Raw genomic sequence first — 19,488 nt, 5'->3', positions numbered from 1 at the left:
GGTGCAATCAAACAAGATCCTTGACTAAGGGATCACTTTTGAAGTCTTTGATTCAAAATGAAGGGACAAGATGGCATAGTACAATTTACATCCATGGTTGAGAATTAAAGAGAGTTTGAATGGTCAAGATTTGAAGACGTACATTGATCAAAGGGTTGTGCTTGTGACAACACTTATGGAAGAAAGGTACAACTTGACTTCTCTCAAGCTTCCAACGTCTATATGCTCTATGGTGGAGATTTGTTTGCTCAAATCATCAATGACCAAGATTAGGAGCTGCAATGGATGGTAGAGATCAACTCTTGAAGTTTGATCCAATGGCTGCAAGCATAGGAGAGAATTGCCTTTAAAAGAGGATCTTCCCTTTCATACAACTTGGAGAAGCAAATTGAAAATTATCCTTGAGAGAAACCTCTTGCTATCAAGTTCATCAATCATCAAGCTTTCTTGCTATTTGCTACAACAATCTTCTCCAATACAAGCCTCTACAATCAAGGACTTCTCACTACTCTTGCTTTTGCAAAAGGGAAGTTCCTATATCCTTTAGGCTTTGTTTACTTACAATCTAAACCTCTCTTGTTCTTAAAATCCTATCTTTGAGAGTGTTGCTGTAATCTTGAGAGTTCCACACCAAATACCTTTGAGGTAACCTGTGAGAACCTTGGCTGAAAATCCCATTGAGAAATTCCCTTTGTTAGGGGAAATTGTAAACATTGAAGTTTGAGGGAGTTCTTAGAAACCCTTGGTGTAAGGAGTTTTGTGGGTCTCTTAAAACCACACCTTAGTGGAGTTGGGAAAATCCTAGGTTGGTGAATCTAGGTAGTAGACGTAGGAGAAGGGTCTCCGAACTACTATAAATCGCTGTGTTGATTTCTTTGTTTACTTGTTTATATTTACTACTTGTTTCAAACTGCAGGATTTTCAAAACCCTAATCTGTCCGAGATTAGCAGACAGCCTTAAACTTTGAATTTTGATCTGAAATTTTGATATAGTGTTTATTAAGGTGTTGTGACATTGCATATAAAATTTCGTTGCATTTTGACGTCATTTGATAGGTAAAATCTGAGTTGAAAAATCTGTGTGCAGTGTGTTGCTTGAAAATCTGTTTTGTGCAATTCTTGATTATTTGATATTTGGTCATTCACTATATTGTATCACATCTTGCATTGGATTGAATATTGATTAGGAAAATCATTAGAGTCCAAATTTGTGTGCTACTTGTTAATTGCCATTAATTTGTTTAAATTGAAAAAGGGATTCCAATTGGAATTTGGGGACACAATTCACCCCCCCCCCTCTTGTCTTAAATTCGATCCATCAGTACTCTATTTTGTGTTCTCAGAAGTCTAACATGCTAGTTTAGCTTTCGTGCCACGTTTCGTAAGGTAATGATGCCAATAGACAATGTTACATTTCAAATTGCACAAAACATCAAAAGCTCATCTATGTAGAGAGTTTAGCAAATCCAAAGCATCAAAGTGGACCATTGTGCTCTATTTAGTGTTCTTAGAAGTCTAACATGCTAGTTTGGCTTTCATTCAACGTTCGATAAGGTAATGACGCCAATAGACCATGTTACATTTGAAATTGCACAAAAACTTCAAAATCTCGTCTATGGAGAGAGTTTAGCAATTCCAAAGCATCAAAGTGGACCATTGTACTCTATTTAGTGTTCTTATATGTCTAATAGGCTAGTTTAGCTTTCGCGCAACGTTCGATAAGGTAATGATGCCAATAGACCATGTTACATTTCAAATTGCATAAAAAGGTCAGAAGCTCATGTATGGAGAGAGTTGAGCAATTCCAAAGCATCAAAGTGGACCGCTGCACTCTATTTAGTTTTCTTAGAAGTCCAACACGCTAATTTAGCTTTCGTGCAACGTTTCATAAGGTAATGATGCCAATAGACGATGTTACATTTTCAATTGCATAAAAACGTCAAGAGCTCATCTATGAAGAGAGTTGAGCAATTCCAAAGCATCAAAGTGGACCGCTGTACTCTATTTTCTGTTCTTAGAAGTCTAACATGCTAGTTTTGCTTTCGCGCCACTTTTCATAAGGTAATGATGCCAGTAGACCATGTTACATTTCAAAGTGCATAAAAAGGTCAGAAGCTCATGTATGGAGAGAGTTGAGCAATTCCAAAGCATCAAAGTGGACCCCTGTACTCTATTTTGTGTTCTTAGAAGTCGAACATGCTAGTTTAGCTTTCGTGCCACGTTTCGTAAGGTAATGATGCCAATAGACAATGTTACATTTCAAAATGCACAAAACGTCAAAAGCTCATCTATGTAGAGAGTTGAGCAATTCCAAAGCATCAAGGTGGACCGCTGTACTCTATTTAGTGTTTTTTGAAATCCAATACGCTAGTTTAGCTTTCGTGCCACGTTTCGTAAGGTAATGATCCCAATAGACAATGTTACGTTTCAAATTGCACAAAACGTGAAAAGCTCGTCTATGGAGAGAGTTTAGCAAATCCAAAGCATCAAAGTGGACCATTGTACTCTATTTAGTGTTCTTAAAAGTCTAACATGCTAGTTTAGCTTTCGTTCAACGTTCGACAAGGTAATGACGCCAATAGACCATGTTACATTTCAAACTACACAAAAACGTCAAAAGCTCATCTATGGAGAGAGTTGAGAAATTCCAAAGCATCAAAATGGACCGGTGTACTCTATTTAGTGTTCTTATAAGTGTAATAGGCTAGTTTAGCTTTCGGGCAACGTTCGATAAGGTAATGATGCCAATAGACCATGTTACTTTTCAAATTGCACAAAGACATCAAAAGTTCGTCTATGGAGAGAGTTGAGCAATTCCAAAGCATCGAATTGGACCATTGTCCTCTATTTAGTGTTCTTAGAAGTCTAACACGCAAGTTTAGCTTTCGTGCCACGTTTCGTAAGGAAATGATGCAATTAGACAATGTTACGTTTCAACTTGCACAAAAATGTCAAACCTCATCTATGGAGAGAGTTGAGCAATTCCAAAGCATCAAAGTGGACCATTGTGCTCTATTTAGTGTTCTTAGAAGTCTAACATGCTAGTTAAGCTTTCGTTCAACGTTCGATACGGTAATGACGCCAATAGACCATGTTACATTTCAAATTGCACAAAAACGTCAAAAGCTCGTCTATGGACAGAGTTTAGCAATTCCAAAGCATCAAAGTGGACCATTGTACTCTATTTAGTGTTCTTATAAGTCTAACAGGCTAGTTTAGCTTTCGTGCAACGTTCGATAAGGTAATGATGCCAATAGACCATGTTACATTTCAAATTGCATAAAAAGGTCAAAAGCTCGTGTATGGGGAGAGTTGAGCAATTCCAAAGCATCAAAGTGGACTGCTGTACTCTTTTAGTGTTCTTAGAAGTCCAACACACTAGTTTAGCTTTCGTGCAACGTTTCATAAGGTAATGATGCCAATAGACCATGTTATATTTTAAATTGCATAAAAAGGTCAAAAGCCCGTGTATGGAGAGGGTTGAGCAATTCCAAAGCATCAAAGTGGACCGCTGTACTCTATGTTGTGTTCTCAGAAGTCTAACATGCTAGTTTAGCTTTGGTGCCACGTTTCGTAAGGTAATGATGCCAATAGACAATGTTACATTTCAAATTGCACAAAACATCAAAAGCTCATCTATGGAGAGAGTTTAGCAAATCCAAAGCATCAAAGTGGACCATTGTGCTCTATTTAGTGTTCTTAGTAGTCTAACATGCTAGTTTGGCTTTCGTTCAACGTTCGATAAGGTATTGACGCCAATAGACCATGTTACATTTCATGTTCCACAAACACGTCAAAAGCTCTTCTATGGAGAGAGTTTAGCAATTCCAAAGCATCAAAGTGGACCATTGTACTCTATTTTCTGTTCTTAGAAGTCTAACATGCTGGTTTAGCTTTCGTGCCACGTTTCATAAGGTAATGATGCCAATAGACCATGTTACATTTCAAATTGCATAAAAAGGTCAGAAGCTCATGTATGGAGAGAGTTGAGCAATTCCAAAGCATCAAAGTGGACCCCTGTACTCTATTTTGTGTTCTTAGAAGTCGAACATGCTAGTTTAGCTTTCGTGCCACGTTTCGTAAGGTAATGATGCCAATAGACAATGTTACATTTCAAAATGCACAAAACGTCGAAAGCTCATCTATGGAGAGAGTTTAGCAATTCCAAAGCATCAAGGTGGACCGCTGTACTCTATTTAGTGTTCTTAGAAGTCCAACATGCTAGTTTAGCTTTCATGCCACGTTTCGTAAGGTAATGATGCCAATAGACAATGTCACGTTTCAAATTGCACAAAACGTTAAAAGCTCGTCTATGGAGAGAGTTTAGCAAATCCAAAGCATCAAAGTGAACCGTTGTACTCTATATAGTGTTCTTAAAAGTCTAACATGCTAGTTTAGCTTTCGTTCAACGTTCGATAAGGTAATGACGCCAATAGACCATGTTACATTTCAAACTACACAAAAACGTCAAAAGCTCATCTATGGAGAGAGTTGAGAAATTCCAAAGCATCAAAATGGACCGCTGTACTCTATTTAGTGTTCTTATAAGTGTAATAGGCTAGTTTAGCTTTCGGGCAACGTTCGATAAGGTAATGATGCCAATAGACCATGTTACTTTTCAAATTGCACAAAGACGTCAAAAGTTCGTCTATGGAGAGAGTTGAGCAATTCCAAAGCATCGAAGTGGACCATTGTCCTCTATTTAGTGTTCTTAGAAGTCTAACATGCTAGTTTAGCTTTCGTTCAACGTTCGATAAGGTAATGATGCCAATAGACCATGTTACATTTCAAACTACACAAAAACGTCAAAAGCTCATCTATAGAGAGAGTTGAGAAATTCCAAAGCATCAAAATGGACCGCTATACTCTATTTAGTGTTCTTATAAGTGTAATAGGCTAGTTTAGCTTTCGGGCAACGTTCGATAAGGTAATGATGCCAATAGACCATGTTACATTTCAAATTGCATAAAAAGGTCAAAGGCTCGTGTATGGGGAGAGTTGAGCAATTCCAAAGCATCAAAGTGGACTGCTGTACTCTTTTAGTGTTCTTAGAAGTCCAACACACTAGTTTAGCTTTCGTGCAACGTTTCATAAGGTAATGATGCCAATAGACCATGTTATATTTCAAATTGCATAAAAAGGTCAAAAGCCCGTGTATGGAGAGGGTTGAGCAATTCCAAAGCATCAAAGTGGACTGCTGTACTCTATTTTGTGTTCTCAGAAGTCTAACATGCTAGTTTAGCTTTGGTGCCACGTTTCGTAAGGTAATGATGCCAATAGACCATGTTACATTTCAAATTGCATAAAAAGGTCAAAAGCTCTTGTATGGGGAGAGTTGAGCAATTCCAAAGCATCAAAGTGGACTGTTGTACTCTTTTAGTGTTCTTAGAAGTCCAACACACTAGTTTAGCTTTCGTGCAATGTTTCATAAGGTAATGATGCCAATAGACCATGTTATATTTCAAATTGCATAAAAAGGTCAAAAGCCCGTGTATGGAGAGGGTTGAGCAATTCCAAAGCATCAAAGTGGACCGCTGTACTCTATTTTGTGTTCTCAGAAGTCTAACATGCTAGTTTAGCTTTGGTGCCACGTTTCGTAAGGTAATGATGCCAATAGACAATGTTACATTTCAAATTGCACAAAACATCAAAAGCTCATCTATGGAGAGAGTTTAGCAAATCCAAAGCATCAAAGTGGACCACTGTGCTCTATTTAGTGTTCTTAGTAGTCTAACATGCTAGTTTGGCTTTCGTTCAACGTTCGATAAGGTATTGACGCCAATAGACCATGTTACATTTCATGTTCCACAAAAACGTCAAAAGCTCTTCTATGGAGAGAGTTTAGCAATTCCAAAGCATCAAAGTGGACCATTGTACTCTATTTTCTGTTCTTAGAAGTCTAACATGCTGGTTTAGCTTTCGTGCCACGTTTCATAAGGTAATGATGCCAATAGACCATGTTACATTTCAAATTGCATAAAAAGGTCAGAAGCTCATGTATGGAGAGAGTTGAGCAATTCCAAAGCATCAAAGTGGACCCCTGTACTCTATTTTGTGTTCTTAGAAGTCGAACATGCTAGTTTAGCTTTCGTGCCACGTTTCGTAAGGTAATGATGCCAATAGACAATGTTACATTTCAAAATGCACAAAACGTCGAAAGCTCATCTATGGAGAGAGTTTAGCAATTCCAAAGCATCAAGGTGGACCGCTGTACTCTATTTAGTGTTCTTAGAAGTCCAACATGCTAGTTTAGCTTTCATGCCACGTTTCGTAAGGTAATGATGCCAATAGACAATGTCACGTTTCAAATTGCACAAAACGTTAAAAGCTCGTCTATGGAGAGAGTTTAGCAAATCCAAGGCATCAAAGTGGACCGTTGTACTCTATATAGTGTTCTTAAAAGTCTAACATGCTAGTTTAGCTTTCGTTCAACGTTCGATAAGGTAATGACGCCAATAGACCATGTTACATTTCAAACTACACAAAAACGTCAAAAGCTCATCTATGGAGAGAGTTGAGAAATTCCAAAGCATCAAAATGGACCGCTGTACTCTATTTAGTGTTCTTATAAGTGTAATAGGCTAGTTTAGCTTTCGGGCAACGTTCGATAAGGTAATGATGCCAATAGACCTTGTTACTTTTCAAATTGCACAAAGACGTCAAAAGTTCGTCTATGGAGAGAGTTGAGCAATTCCAAAGCATCGAAGTGGACCATTGTCCTCTATTTAGTGTTCTTAGAAGTCTAACATGCTAGTTTAGCTTTCGTTCAACGTTCGATAAGGTAATGATGCCAATAGACCATGTTACATTTCAAACTACACAAAAACGTCAAAAGCTCATCTATAGAGAGAGTTGAGAAATTCCAAAGCATCAAAATGGACCGCTATACTCTATTTAGTGTTCTTATAAGTGTAATAGGCTAGTTTAGCTTTCGGGCAATGTTCGATAAGGTAATGATGCCAATAGACCATGTTACATTTCAAATTGCATAAAAAGGTCAAAGGCTCGTGTATGGGGAGAGTTGAGCAATTCCAAAGCATCAAAGTGGACTGCTGTACTCTTTTAGTGTTCTTAGAAGTCCAACAGACTAGTTTAGCTTTCGTGCAACGTTTCATAAGGTAATGATGCCAATAGACCATGTTGCATTTCAAATTGCATAAAAAGGTCAAAAGCCCGTGTATGGAGAGAGTTGAGCAATTCCAAAGCATCAAAGTGGACCGCTGTACTCTATTTTGTGTTCTCAGAAGTCTAACATGCTAGTTTAGCTTTCTTGCCACGTTTCGTAAGGTAATGATGCCAATAGACAATGTTACATTTCAAATTGCACAAAACATCAAAAGCTCATCTATGGAGAGAGTTTAGCAAATCCAAAGCATCAAAGTGGACCATTGTGCTCTATTTAGTGTTCTTAGAAGTCTAACATGCTAGTTTGGCTTTCGTTCAACGTTCGATAAGGTAATGACGCCAATAGACCATGTTACATTTCAAATTACACAAAAACGTCAAAAGCTCATCTATGGAGAGAGTTTATGCAATTCCAAAGCATCAAAGTGGACCATTGTACTCTATTTAGTGTTCTTATAAGTCTAATAGGCTAGTTTAGCTTTCGTGCAACGTTCGATAAGGTAATGATGCCAATTGACCATGTTACATTTCAAATTGCACAAAGACGTCAAAAGTTCGTCTATGGAGAGAGTTGTGCAATTCCAAAGCATCGAAGTGGACCATTGTCCTCTATTTAGTGTTCTTAGAAGTCTAACATGCTAGTTTGGCTTTCATTCAACGTTCGATAAGGTAATGACGCCAATAGACCATGTTACATTTGAAATTGCACAAAAACTTCAAAAGCTCATCTATGGAGAGAGTTTAGCAATTCCAAAGCATCAAAGTGGACCATTGTACTCTATTTAGTGTTCTTATAAGTCTAATAGGCTAGTTTAGCTTTCGCGCAACGTTCGACAAGGTAATGATGCCAATAGACCATGTTACATTTCAAATTGCATAAAAAGGTCAGAAGCTCATGTATGGAGAGAGTTGAGCAATTCCAAAGCATCAAAGTGGACCGCTGCACTCTATTTAGTTTTCTTAGAAGTCCAACATGCTAGTTTAGCTTTCGTGCAACGTTTCATAAGGTAATGATGCCAATAGACCATGTTACATTTTCAATTGCATAAAAACGTCAAGAGCTCATCTATGAAGAGAGTTGAGCAATTCCAAGGCATCAAAGTGGACCGCTGTACTCTATTTTCTGTTCTTAGAAGTCTAACATGCTAGTTTAGCTTTCGCGCCACGTTTCATAAGGTAATGATGCTAGTCGACCATGTTACATTTCAAAGTGCATAAAAAGGTCAGAAGCTCATGTATGGAGAGAGTTGAGCAATTCCAAAGCATCAAAGTGGACCATTGTACTCTATTTAGTGTTCTTAAAAGTCTAACATGCTAGTTTAGCTTTCGTTCAACGTTCGATAAGGTAATGACGTCAATAGACCATGTTACATTTCAAACTACACAAAAACGTCAAAAGCTCATCTATGGAGAGTGTTGAGAAATTCCAAAGCATCAAAATGGACCGGTGTACTCTATTTAGTGTTCTTATAAGTGTAATAGGCTGGTTTAGCTTTCGGGCAACGTTCGATAAGGTAATGATGCCAATAGACCATGTTACTTTTCAAATTGCACAAAGACATCAAAAGTTCGTCTATGGAGAGAGTTGAGCAATTCCAAAGCATCGAAGTGGACCATTGTCCTCTATTTAGTGTTCTTAGAAGTCTAACACGCAAGTTTAGCTTTCGTGCCACATTTCGTAAGGTAATGATGCAATTAGACAATGTTACGTTTCAACTTGCACAAAAATGTCAAACCTCGTCTATGGAGAGAGTTGAGCAATTCCAAAGCATCAAAGTGGACCATTGTGCTCTATTTAGTGTTCTTAGAAGTCTAACATGCTAGTTAAGCTTTCGTTCAACGTTCGATAAGGTAATGACGCCAATAGACCATGTTACATTTCAAATTGCACAAAAGGTCAAAAGCTCGTCTATGGACAGAGTTGAGAAATTCCAAAGCATCAAAATGGACCGCTGTACTCTATTTAGTGTTCTTATAAGTGTAATAGGCTAGTTTAGCTTTGGTGCCACGTTTCGTAAGGTAATGATGCCAATAGACAATGTTACATTTCAAAATGCACAAAACGTCGAAAGCTCATCTATGGAGAGAGTTTAGCAATTCCAAAGCATCAAGGTGGACCGCTGTACTCTATTTAGTGTTCTTAGAAGTCCAACACGCTAGTTTAGCTTTCATGCCACGTTTCGTAAGGTAATGATGCCAATAGACAATGTCACGTTTCAAATTGCACAAAACGTTAAAAGCTCGTCTATGGAGAGAGTTTAGCAAATCCAAAGCATCAAAGTGGACCGTTGTACTCTATATAGTGTTCTTAAAAGTCTAACATGCTAGTTTAGCTTTTGTTCAACGTTCGATAAGGTAATGACGCCAATAGACCATGTTACATTTCAAACTACACAAAAACGTCAAAAGCTCGTCTATGGAGAGAGTTGAGAAATTCCAAAGCATCAAAATGGACCGCTGTACTCTATTTAGTGTTCTTATAAGTGTAATAGGCTAGTTTAGCTTTCGGGCAGCGTTCGATAAGGTAATGATGCCAATAGACCACGTTACTTTTCAAATTGCACAAAGACGTCAAAAGTTCGTCTATGGAGAGAGTTTAGCAATTCCAAAGCATCGAAGTGGACCATTGTCCTCTATTTAGTGTTCTTAGAAGTCTAACATGCTATTTTAGCTTTCGTTCAACGTTCTATAAAGTAATGACGCCAATAGACCATGTTACATTTCAAACTACACAAAAACGTCAAAAGCTCATCTATGGAGAGAGTTGAGAAATTCCAAAGCATCAAAATGGACCGCTATACTCTATTTAGTGTTCTTATAAGTGTAATAGGCTAGTTTAGCTTTCGGGCAACGTTCGATAAGGTAATGATGCCAATAGACCATGTTACTTTTCAAATTGCACAAAGACATCAAACGTTCGTCTATGGAGAGAGTTGAGCAATTCCAAAGCATCGAAGTGGACCATTGTCCTCTATTTAGTGTTCTTAGAAGTCTAACACGCAAGTTTAGCTTTCGTGTCACGTTTCGTAAGGTAATGATGCAATTAGACAATGTTACGTTTCAACTTGCACAAAAATGTCAAACCTCGTCTATGGAGAGAGTTGAGCAATTCCAAAGCATCAAAGTGGACCATTGTGCTCTATTTAGTGTTCTTAGAAGTCTAACATGCTAGTTAAGCTTTCGTTCAACGTTCGATAAGGTAATGACGCCAATAGACCATGTTACATTTCAAATTGCACAAAAAGTCAAAAGCTCGTCTATGGACAGATTTTAGCAATTCCAAAGCATCAAAGTGGACCATTGTACTCTATTTAGTGTTCTTATAAGTCTAACAGGCTAGTTTAGCTTTCGTGCAACGTTCGATAAGGTAATGATGCCAATAGACCATGTTACATTTCAAATTGCATAAAAAGGTCAAAAGCGCGTGTATGGGGAGAGTTGAGCAATTCCAAAGCATCAAAGTGGACTGCTGTACTCTTTTAGTGTTCTTAGAAGTCCAACACACTAGTTTAGCTTTCGTGCAACATTTCATAAGGTAATGATGCCAATAGACCATGTTATATTTCAAATTGCATAAAAAGGTCAAAAGCCCGTGTATGGAGAGGGTTGAGCAATTCCAAAGCATCAAAGTTGACCGCTGTACTCTATTTTGTGTTCTCAGAAGTCTAACATGCTAGTTTAGCTTTGGTGCCACGTTTCGTAAGGTAATGATGCCAATAGACAATGTTACATTTCAAATTGCACAAAACATCAAAAGCTCATCTATGGAGAGAGTTTAGCAAATCCAAAGCATCAAAGTGGACCATTGTGCTCTATTTAGTGTTCTTAGAAGTCTAACATGCTAGTTTGGCTTTCGTTCAACGTTCGATAAGGTATTGACGCCAATAGACCATGTTACATTTCAAGTTCCACAAAAACGTCAAAAGCTCGTCTATGGAGAGAGTTTAGCAATTCCAAAGCATCAAAGTGGACCATTGTACTCTATTTTCTGTTTTTAGAAGTCTAACATGCTGGTTTAGCTTTCGTGCCACGTTTCATAAGGTAATGATGCCAATAGACCATGTTACATTTCAAATTGCATAAAAAGGTCAGAAGCTCATATATGGAGAGAGTTGAGCAATTCCAAAGCATCAAAGTGGACCCCTGTACTCTATTTTGTGTTCTTAGAAGTCGAACATGCTAGTTTAGCTTTCGTGCCACGTTTCGTAAGGTAATGATGCCAATAGACAATGTCACGTTTCAAATTGCACAAAACGTTAAAAGCTCGTCTATGGAGAGAGTTTAGCAAATCCAAAGCATCAAAGTGGACCGTTGTACTCTATATAGTGTTCTTAAAAGTCTAACATGCTAGTTTAGCTTTTGTTCAACGTTCGATAAGGTAATGACGCCAATAGACCATGTTACATTTCAAACTACACAAAAACGTCAAAAGCTCGTCTATGGAGAGAGTTGAGAAATTCCAAAGCATCAAAATGGACCGCTGTACTCTATTTAGTGTTCTTATAAGTGTAATTGGCTAGTTTAGCTTTCGGGCAGCGTTCGATAAGGTAATGATGCCAATAGACCACGTTACTTTTCAAATTGCACAAAGACGTCAAAAGTTCGTCTATGGAGAGAGTTTAGCAATTCCAAAGCATCGAAGTGGACCATTGTCCTCTATTTAGTGTTCTTAGAAGTCTAACATGCTAGTTTAGCTTTCGTTCAACGTTCGATAAAGTAATGACGCCAATAGACCATGTTACATTTCAAACTACACAAAAACGTCAAAAGCTCATCTATGGAGAGAGTTGAGAAATTCCAAAGCATCAAAATGGACCGCTATACTCTATTTAGTGTTCTTATAAGTGTAATAGGCTAGTTTAGCTTTCGAGCAACGTTCGATAAGGTAATGATGCCAATAGACCATGTTACATTTCAAATTGCATAAAAAGGTCAAAGGCTCGTGTATGGGGAGAGTTGAGCAATTCCAAAGCATCAAAGTGGACTGCTGTACTCTTTTAGTGTTCTTAGAAGTCCAACACACTAGTTTAGCTTTCGTGCAACGTTTCATAAGGTAATGATGCCAATAGACCATGTTACATTTCAAATTGCATAAAAAGGTCAAAAGCCCGTGTATGGAGAGAGTTGAGCAATTCCAAAGCATCAAAGTGGACCGCTGTACTCTATTTTGTGTTCTCAGAAGTCTAACATGCTAGTTTAGCTTTCTTGCCACGTTTCGTAAGGTAATGATGCCAATAGACAATGTTACATTTCAAATTGCACAAAACATCAAAAGCTCATCTATGGAGAGAGTTTAGCAAATCCAAAGCATCAAAGTGGACCATTGTGCTCTATTTAGTGTTTTTAGAAGTCTAACATGCTAGTTTGGCTTTCGTTCAACGTTCGATAAGGTAATGACGCCAATAGACCATGTTACATTTCAAATTACACAAAAACGTCAAAAGCTCATCTATGGAGAGAGTTTAGCAATTCCAAAGCATCAAAGTGGACCATTGTACTCTATTTAGTGTTCTTATAAGTCTAATAGGCTAGTTTAGCTTTCGTGCAACGTTCGATAAGGTAATGATGCCAATTGACCATGGTACATTTCAAATTGCAGAAAGACGTCAAAAGTTCATCTATGGAGAGAGTTGAGCAATTCCAAAGCATCGAAGTGGACCATTGTCCTCTATTTAGTGTTCTTAGAAGTCTAACATGCTAGTTTGGCTTTCATTCAACGTTCGATAAGGTAATGACGCCAATAGACCATGTTACATTTGAAATTGCACAAAAACTTCAAAAGCTCGTCTATGGAGAGAGTTTAGCAATTCCAAAGCATCAAAGTGGACCATTGTTAGGGTAATGATGCCAATAGACCATGTTACATTTCAAATTGCATAAAAAGGTCAGAAGCTCATGTGTGGAGAGAGTTGAGCAATTCCAAAGCATCAAAGTGGACCGCTGCACTCTATTTAGTTTTCTTAGAAGTCCAACATGCTAATTTAGCTTTCGTGCAACGTTTCATAAGGAAATGATGCCAATAGACCATGTTACATTTTCAATTGCATAAAAACGTCAAGAGCTCATCTATGAAGAGAGTTGAGCAATTCCAAAGCATCAAAGTGGACCGCTGTACTCTATTTTCTGTTCTTAGAAGTCTAACATGCTAGTTTAGCTTTCGCGCCACGTTTCATAAGGTAATGATGCCAGTAGACCATGTTACATTTCAAAGTGCATAAAAAGGTCAGAAGCTCATGTATGGAGAGAGTTGAGCAATTCCAAAGCATCAAAGTGGACCCCTGTACTCTATTTTGTGTTCTTAGAAGTCGAACATGCTAGTTTAGCTTTCGTGCCACGTTTCGTAAGGTAATGATGCCAATAGACAATGTTACATTTCAAAATGCACAAAACGTCAAAAGCTCATCTATGGAGAGAGTTGAGCAATTCCAAAGCATCAAGGTGGACCGCTGTACTCTATTTAGTGTTCTTTGAAATCCAATACGCTAGTTTAGCTTTCGTGCCACGTTTCGTAAGGTAATGATGCCAATAGACAATGTTACGTTTCAAATTGCACAAAACGTGAAAAGCTCGTCTATGGAGAGAGTTTAGCAAATCCAAAGCATCAAAGTGGACCATTGTACTCTATTTAGTGTTCTTAAAAGTCTAACATGCTAGTTTAGCTTTCGTTCAACGTTCGATAAGGTAATGACGCCAATAGACCATGTTACATTTCCAACTACACAAAAACGTCAAAAGCTCATCTATGGAGAGAGTTGAGAAATTCCAAAGCATCAAAATGGACCGGTGTACTCTATTTAGTGTTCTTATAAGTGTAATAGGCTAGTTTAGCTTTCGGGCAACGTTCGATAAGGTAATGATGCCAATAGACCATGTTACTTTTCAAATTGCACAAAGACATCAAAAGTTCGTCTATGGAGAGAGTTGAGCAATTCCAAAGCATCGAAGTGGTCCATTGTCCTCTATTTAGTGTTCTTAGAAGTCTAACACGCAAGTTTAGCTTTCGTGCCACGTTTCATAAGGTAATGATGCAATTAGACAATGTTACGTTTCAACTTGTACAAAAATGTCAAACCTCGTTTATGGAGAGAGTTGAGCAATTCCAAAGCGTCAAAGTGGACCATTGTGCTCTATTTAGTGTTCTTAGAAGTCTAACATGCTAGTTAAGCTTTCGTTCAACGTTCGATAAGGTAATGACGCCAATAGACCATGTTACATTTCAAATTGCACAAAAACGTCAAAAGCTCGTCTATGGACAGAGTTTAGCAATTCCAAAGCATCAAAGTGGACCATTGTACTCTATTTAGTGTTCTTATAAGTCTAACAGGCTAGTTTAGCTTTCGTGCAACGTTCGGTAAGGTAATGATGCCAATAGACCATGTGACATTTCAAATTGCATAAAAAGGTCAAAAGCTCGTGTATGGGGAGAGTTGAGCAATTCCAAAGCATCAAAGTGGACTGCTGTACTCTTTTAGTGTTCTTAGAAGTCCAACACACTAGTTTAGCTTTCGTGCAACGTTTCATAAGGTAATGATGCCAATAGACCATGTTATATTTCAAATTGCATAAAAGGTCAAAAGCCCGTGTATGGAGAGGGTTGAGCAATTCCAAAGCATCAAAGTGGACCGCTGTACTCTATTTTGTGTTCTCAGAAGTCTAACAGGCTAGTTTAGCTTTCGTGCCACGTTTCGTAAGGTAATGATGCAATTAGACAATGTTACGTTTCAACTTGCACAAAAATGTCAAACATCATCTATGGAGAGAGTTGAGCAATTCCAAAGCATCAAAGTGGACCATTGTGCTCTATTTAGTGTTCTTAGAAGTCTAACATGCTAGTTAAGCTTTCGTTCAACGTTCGATAAGGTAATGACGCCAATAGACCATGTTACATTTCAAATTGCACAAAAACGTCAAAAGCTCGTCTATGGACAGAGTTTAGCAATTCCAAAGCATCAAAGTGGACCATTGTACTCTATTTAGTGTTCTTATAAGTCTAACAGGCTAGTTTAGCTTTCGTGCAACGTTCGATAAGGTAATGATGCCAATAGACCATGTTACATTTCAAATTGCATAAAAAGGTCAAAAGCTCGTGTATGGGGAGAGTTGAGCAATTCCAAAGCATCAAAGTGGACTGCTGTACTCTTTTAGTGTTCTTAGAAGTCCAACACACTAGTTTAGCTTTCGTGCAACGTTTCATAAGGTAATGATGCCAATAGACCATGTTATATTCCAAATTGCATAAAAAGGTCAAAAGCCCGTGTATGGAGAGGGTTGAGCAATTCCAAAGCATCAAAGTGGACCGCTGTACTCTATTTTGTGTTCTCAGAAGTCTAACATGCTAGTTTAGCTTTGGTGCCACGTTTCGTAAGGTAATGATGCCAATAGACAATGTTACATTTCAAATTGCACAAAACATCAAAAGCTCATCTATGGAGAGAGTTTAGCAAATCCAAAGCATCAAAGTGGACCATTGTGCTCTATTTAGTGTTCTTAGAAGTCTAACATGCTAGTTTGGCTTTCGTTCAACGTTCGATAAGGTATTGACGCCAATAGACCATGTTACATTTCAAGTTCCACAAAAACGTCAAAAGGTCGTCTATGGAGAGAGTTTAGCAATTCCAAAGCATCAAAGTGGACCATTGTACTCTATTTTCTGTTCTTACAAGTCTAACATGCTGGTTTAGCTTTCGTGCCACGTTTTATAAGGTAATGATGCCAATAGACCATGTTACATTTCAAATTGCATAAAAAGGTCAGAAGCTCATATATGGAGAGAGTTGAGCAATTCCAAAGCATCAAAGTGGACCCCTGTACTCTATTTTGTCTTCTCAGAAGTCGAACAAGCTAGTTTAGCTTTCGTGCCACGTTTCGTAAGGTAATGATGCCAATAGACAATGTTACATTTCAAAATGCACAAAACGTTAAAAGCTCGTCTATGGAGAGAGTTTAGCAAATCCAAAGCATCAAAGTGGACCATTGTACTCTATATAGTGTTCTTAAAAGTCTAACATGCTAGTTTAGCTTTTGTTCAACGTTCGATAAGGTAATGACGCCAATAGACCATGTTACATTTCAAACTACATAAAAACGTCAAAAGCTCGTCTATGGAGAGAGTTGAGAATTTCCAAAGCATCAAAATGGACCGCTGTACTCTATTTAGTGTTCTTATAAGTGTAATAGGCTAGTTTAGCTTTCGGGCAACGTTCGATAAGGGAATGATGCCAATAGACCATGTTACTTTTCAAATTGCACAAAGACGTCAAAAGTTCGTCTATGGAGAGAGTTTAGCAATTCCAAAGCATCGAAGTGGATCATTGTCCTCTATTTAGTGTTCTTAGAAGTCTAACATGCTAGTTTAGCTTTCGTTCAACGTTCGATAAGGTAATGACGCCAATAGACCATGTTACATTTCAAATTGCACAAAAACGTCAAAAGCTCGTCTGTGGACAGAGTTTAGCAATTCCAAAGCATCAAAGTGGACCATTGTACTCTATTTAGTGTTCTTATAAGTCTAACAGGCTAGTTTAGCTTTCGTGCAACGTTCGATAAGGTAATGATGCCAATAGACCATGTTACATTTCAAATTGCATAAAAAGGTCAAAAGCTCGTGTATGGGGAGAGTTGAGCAATTCCAAAGCATCGAAGTGGACTGCTGTACTCTTTTAGTGTTCTTAGAAGTCCAACACACTAGTTTAGCTTTCGTGCAACGTTTCATAAGGTAATGATGCCAATAGACCATGTTACATTTCAAATTGCATAAAAAGGTCAAAAGCCCGTGTATGGAGAGAGTTTTGCAATTCCAAAGCATCAAAGTGGACCGCTGTACTCTATTGTGTGTTCTCAAAAGTCTAACATGCTAGTTTAGCTTTCTTGCCACGTTTCGTAAGGTAATGATGCCAATAGACAATGTTACATTTCAAATTGCACAAAACATCAAAAGCTCATCTATGGAGAGAGTTTAGCAAATCCAAAGCATCAAAGTGGACCATTGTGCTCTATTTAGTGTTCTTAGAAGTCTAACATGCTAGTTTGGCTTTCGTTCAACGTTCGATAAGGTAATGACGCCAATAGACCATGTTACATTTCAAATTACACAAAAACGTCAAAAGCTCATCTATGGAGAGAGTTTAGCAATTCCAAAGCATCAAAGTGGACCATTGTACTCTATTTAGTGTTCTTATAAGTCTAATAGGCTAGTTTAGCTTTCGTGCAACGTTCGATAAGGTAATGATGCCAATTGACCATGTTACATTTCAAATTGCACAAAGACGTCAAAAGTTCGTCTATGGAGAGAGTTGAGCAATTCCAAAGCATCGAAGTGGACCATTGTCCTCTATTTAGTGTTCTTAGAAATCTAACATGCTAGTTTGGCTTTCATTCAACGTTCGATAAGGTAATGACGCCAATAGACCATGTTACATTTGAAATTGCACAAAAACTTCAAAAGCTCGTCTATGGAGAGAGTTTAGCAATTCCAAAGCATCAAAGTGGACCATTGTACTCTATTTAGTGTTCTTATAAGTCTAATAGGCTAGTTTAGCTTTCGCGCAACGTTCGATAAGGTAATGATGCCAATGGACCATGTTACATTTCAAATTGCATAAAAAGGTCAGAAGCTCATGTATGGAGAGAGTTGAGCAATTCCAAAGCATCAAAGTGGACCGCTGCACTCTATTTAGTTTTCTTAGAAGTCCAACATGCTAATTTAGCTTTCGTGCAACGTTTCATAAGGTAATGATGCCAATAGACCATGTTACATTTTCAATTGCATAAAAACGTCAAGAGCTCATCTATGAAGAGAGTTGAGCAATTCCAAAGCATCAAAGTGGACCGCTGTACTCTATTTTCTGTTCTTAGAAGTCTAACATGCTAGTTTAGCTTTCGCGTCACGTTTCATAAGGTAATGATGCCAGTAGACCATGTTACATTTCAAATTGCATAAAAAGGTCAGAAGCTCATGTATGGAGAGAGTTGAGCAATTCCAAAGCATCAAAGTGGACCCCTGTACTCTATTTTGTGTTCTTAGAAGTCGAACATGCTAGTTTAGCTTTCGTGCCACGTTTCGTAAGGTAATGATGCCAATAGACAATGTTACATTTCAAAATGCACAAAACGTCGAAAGCTCATCTATGGAGAGAGTTTAGCAATTCCAAAGCATCAAGGTGGACCGCTGTACTCTATTTAGTGTTCTTAGAAGTCCAACACGCTAGTTTAGCTTTCATGCCACGTTTCGTAAGGTAATGATGCCAATAGACAATGTCACGTTTCAAATTGCACAAAACGTTAAAAGCTCGTCTATGGAGAGAGTTTAGCAAATCCAAAGCATCAAAGTGGACCGTTGTACTCTATATAGTGTTCTTAAAAGTCTAACATGCTAGTTTAGCTTTCGTTCAACGTTCGATAAGGTAATGACGCCAATAGACCATGTTACATTTCAAACTACACAAAAACGTCAAAAGCTCGTCTATGGAGAGAGTTGAGAAATTCCAAAGCATCAAAATGGACCACTGTACTCTATTTAGTGTTCTTATAAGTGTAATAGGCTAGTTTAGTTTTCGGGCAACGTTCGATAAGGTAATGATGCCAGTAGACCGTGTTACTTTTCAAATTGCACAAAGACGTCAAAAGTTCGTCTATGGAGAGAGTTGAGCAATTCCAAAGCATCGAAGTGGACCATTGTCCTCTATTTAGTGTTCTTAGAAGTCTAACATGCTAGTTTAGCTTTCGTTCAACGTTCGATAAGGTAATGACGCCAATAGACCATGTTACATTTCAAACTACACAAAAACGTCAAAAGCTCATCCATGGAGAGAGTTGAGAAATTCCAAAGCATCAAAATGGACCGCTATACTCTATTTAGTGTTCTTATAAGTGTAATAGGCTAGTTTAGCTTTCGGGCAACGTTCGATAAGGTAATGATGCCAATAGACCATGTTACATTTCAAATTGCATAAAAAGGTCAAAGGCTCGTGTATGGGGAGAGTTGAGCAATTCCAAAGCATCAAAGTGGACTGCTGTACTCTTTTAGTGTTCTTAGAAGTCCAACACACTAGTTTAGCTTTCGTGCAACGTTTCATAAGGTAATGATGCCAATAGACCATGTTATATTTCAAATTGTATAAAAGGTCAGAAGCCCGTGTATGGAGAGGATTGAGCAATTCCAAAGCATCAAAGTGGACCGCTGTACTCTATTTTGTGTTCTCAGAAGTCTAACATGCTAGTTTAGCTTTCGTGCCACGTTTCATAAGGTAATGATGCCAATAGACAATGTTACATTTCAAATTGCACAAAACATCAAAAGCTCATCTATGGAGAGAGTTTAGCAAATCCAAAGCATCAAAGTGGACCATTGTGCTCTATTTAGTG

The sequence above is a fragment of the Tripterygium wilfordii genome, chromosome 13 (assembly GCF_013401445.1).
Source record: "Tripterygium wilfordii isolate XIE 37 chromosome 13, ASM1340144v1, whole genome shotgun sequence".
NCBI classification, from domain to species: Eukaryota; Viridiplantae; Streptophyta; class Magnoliopsida; order Celastrales; family Celastraceae; genus Tripterygium; species Tripterygium wilfordii.
This window is presented reverse-complemented; position numbering follows the sequence as displayed.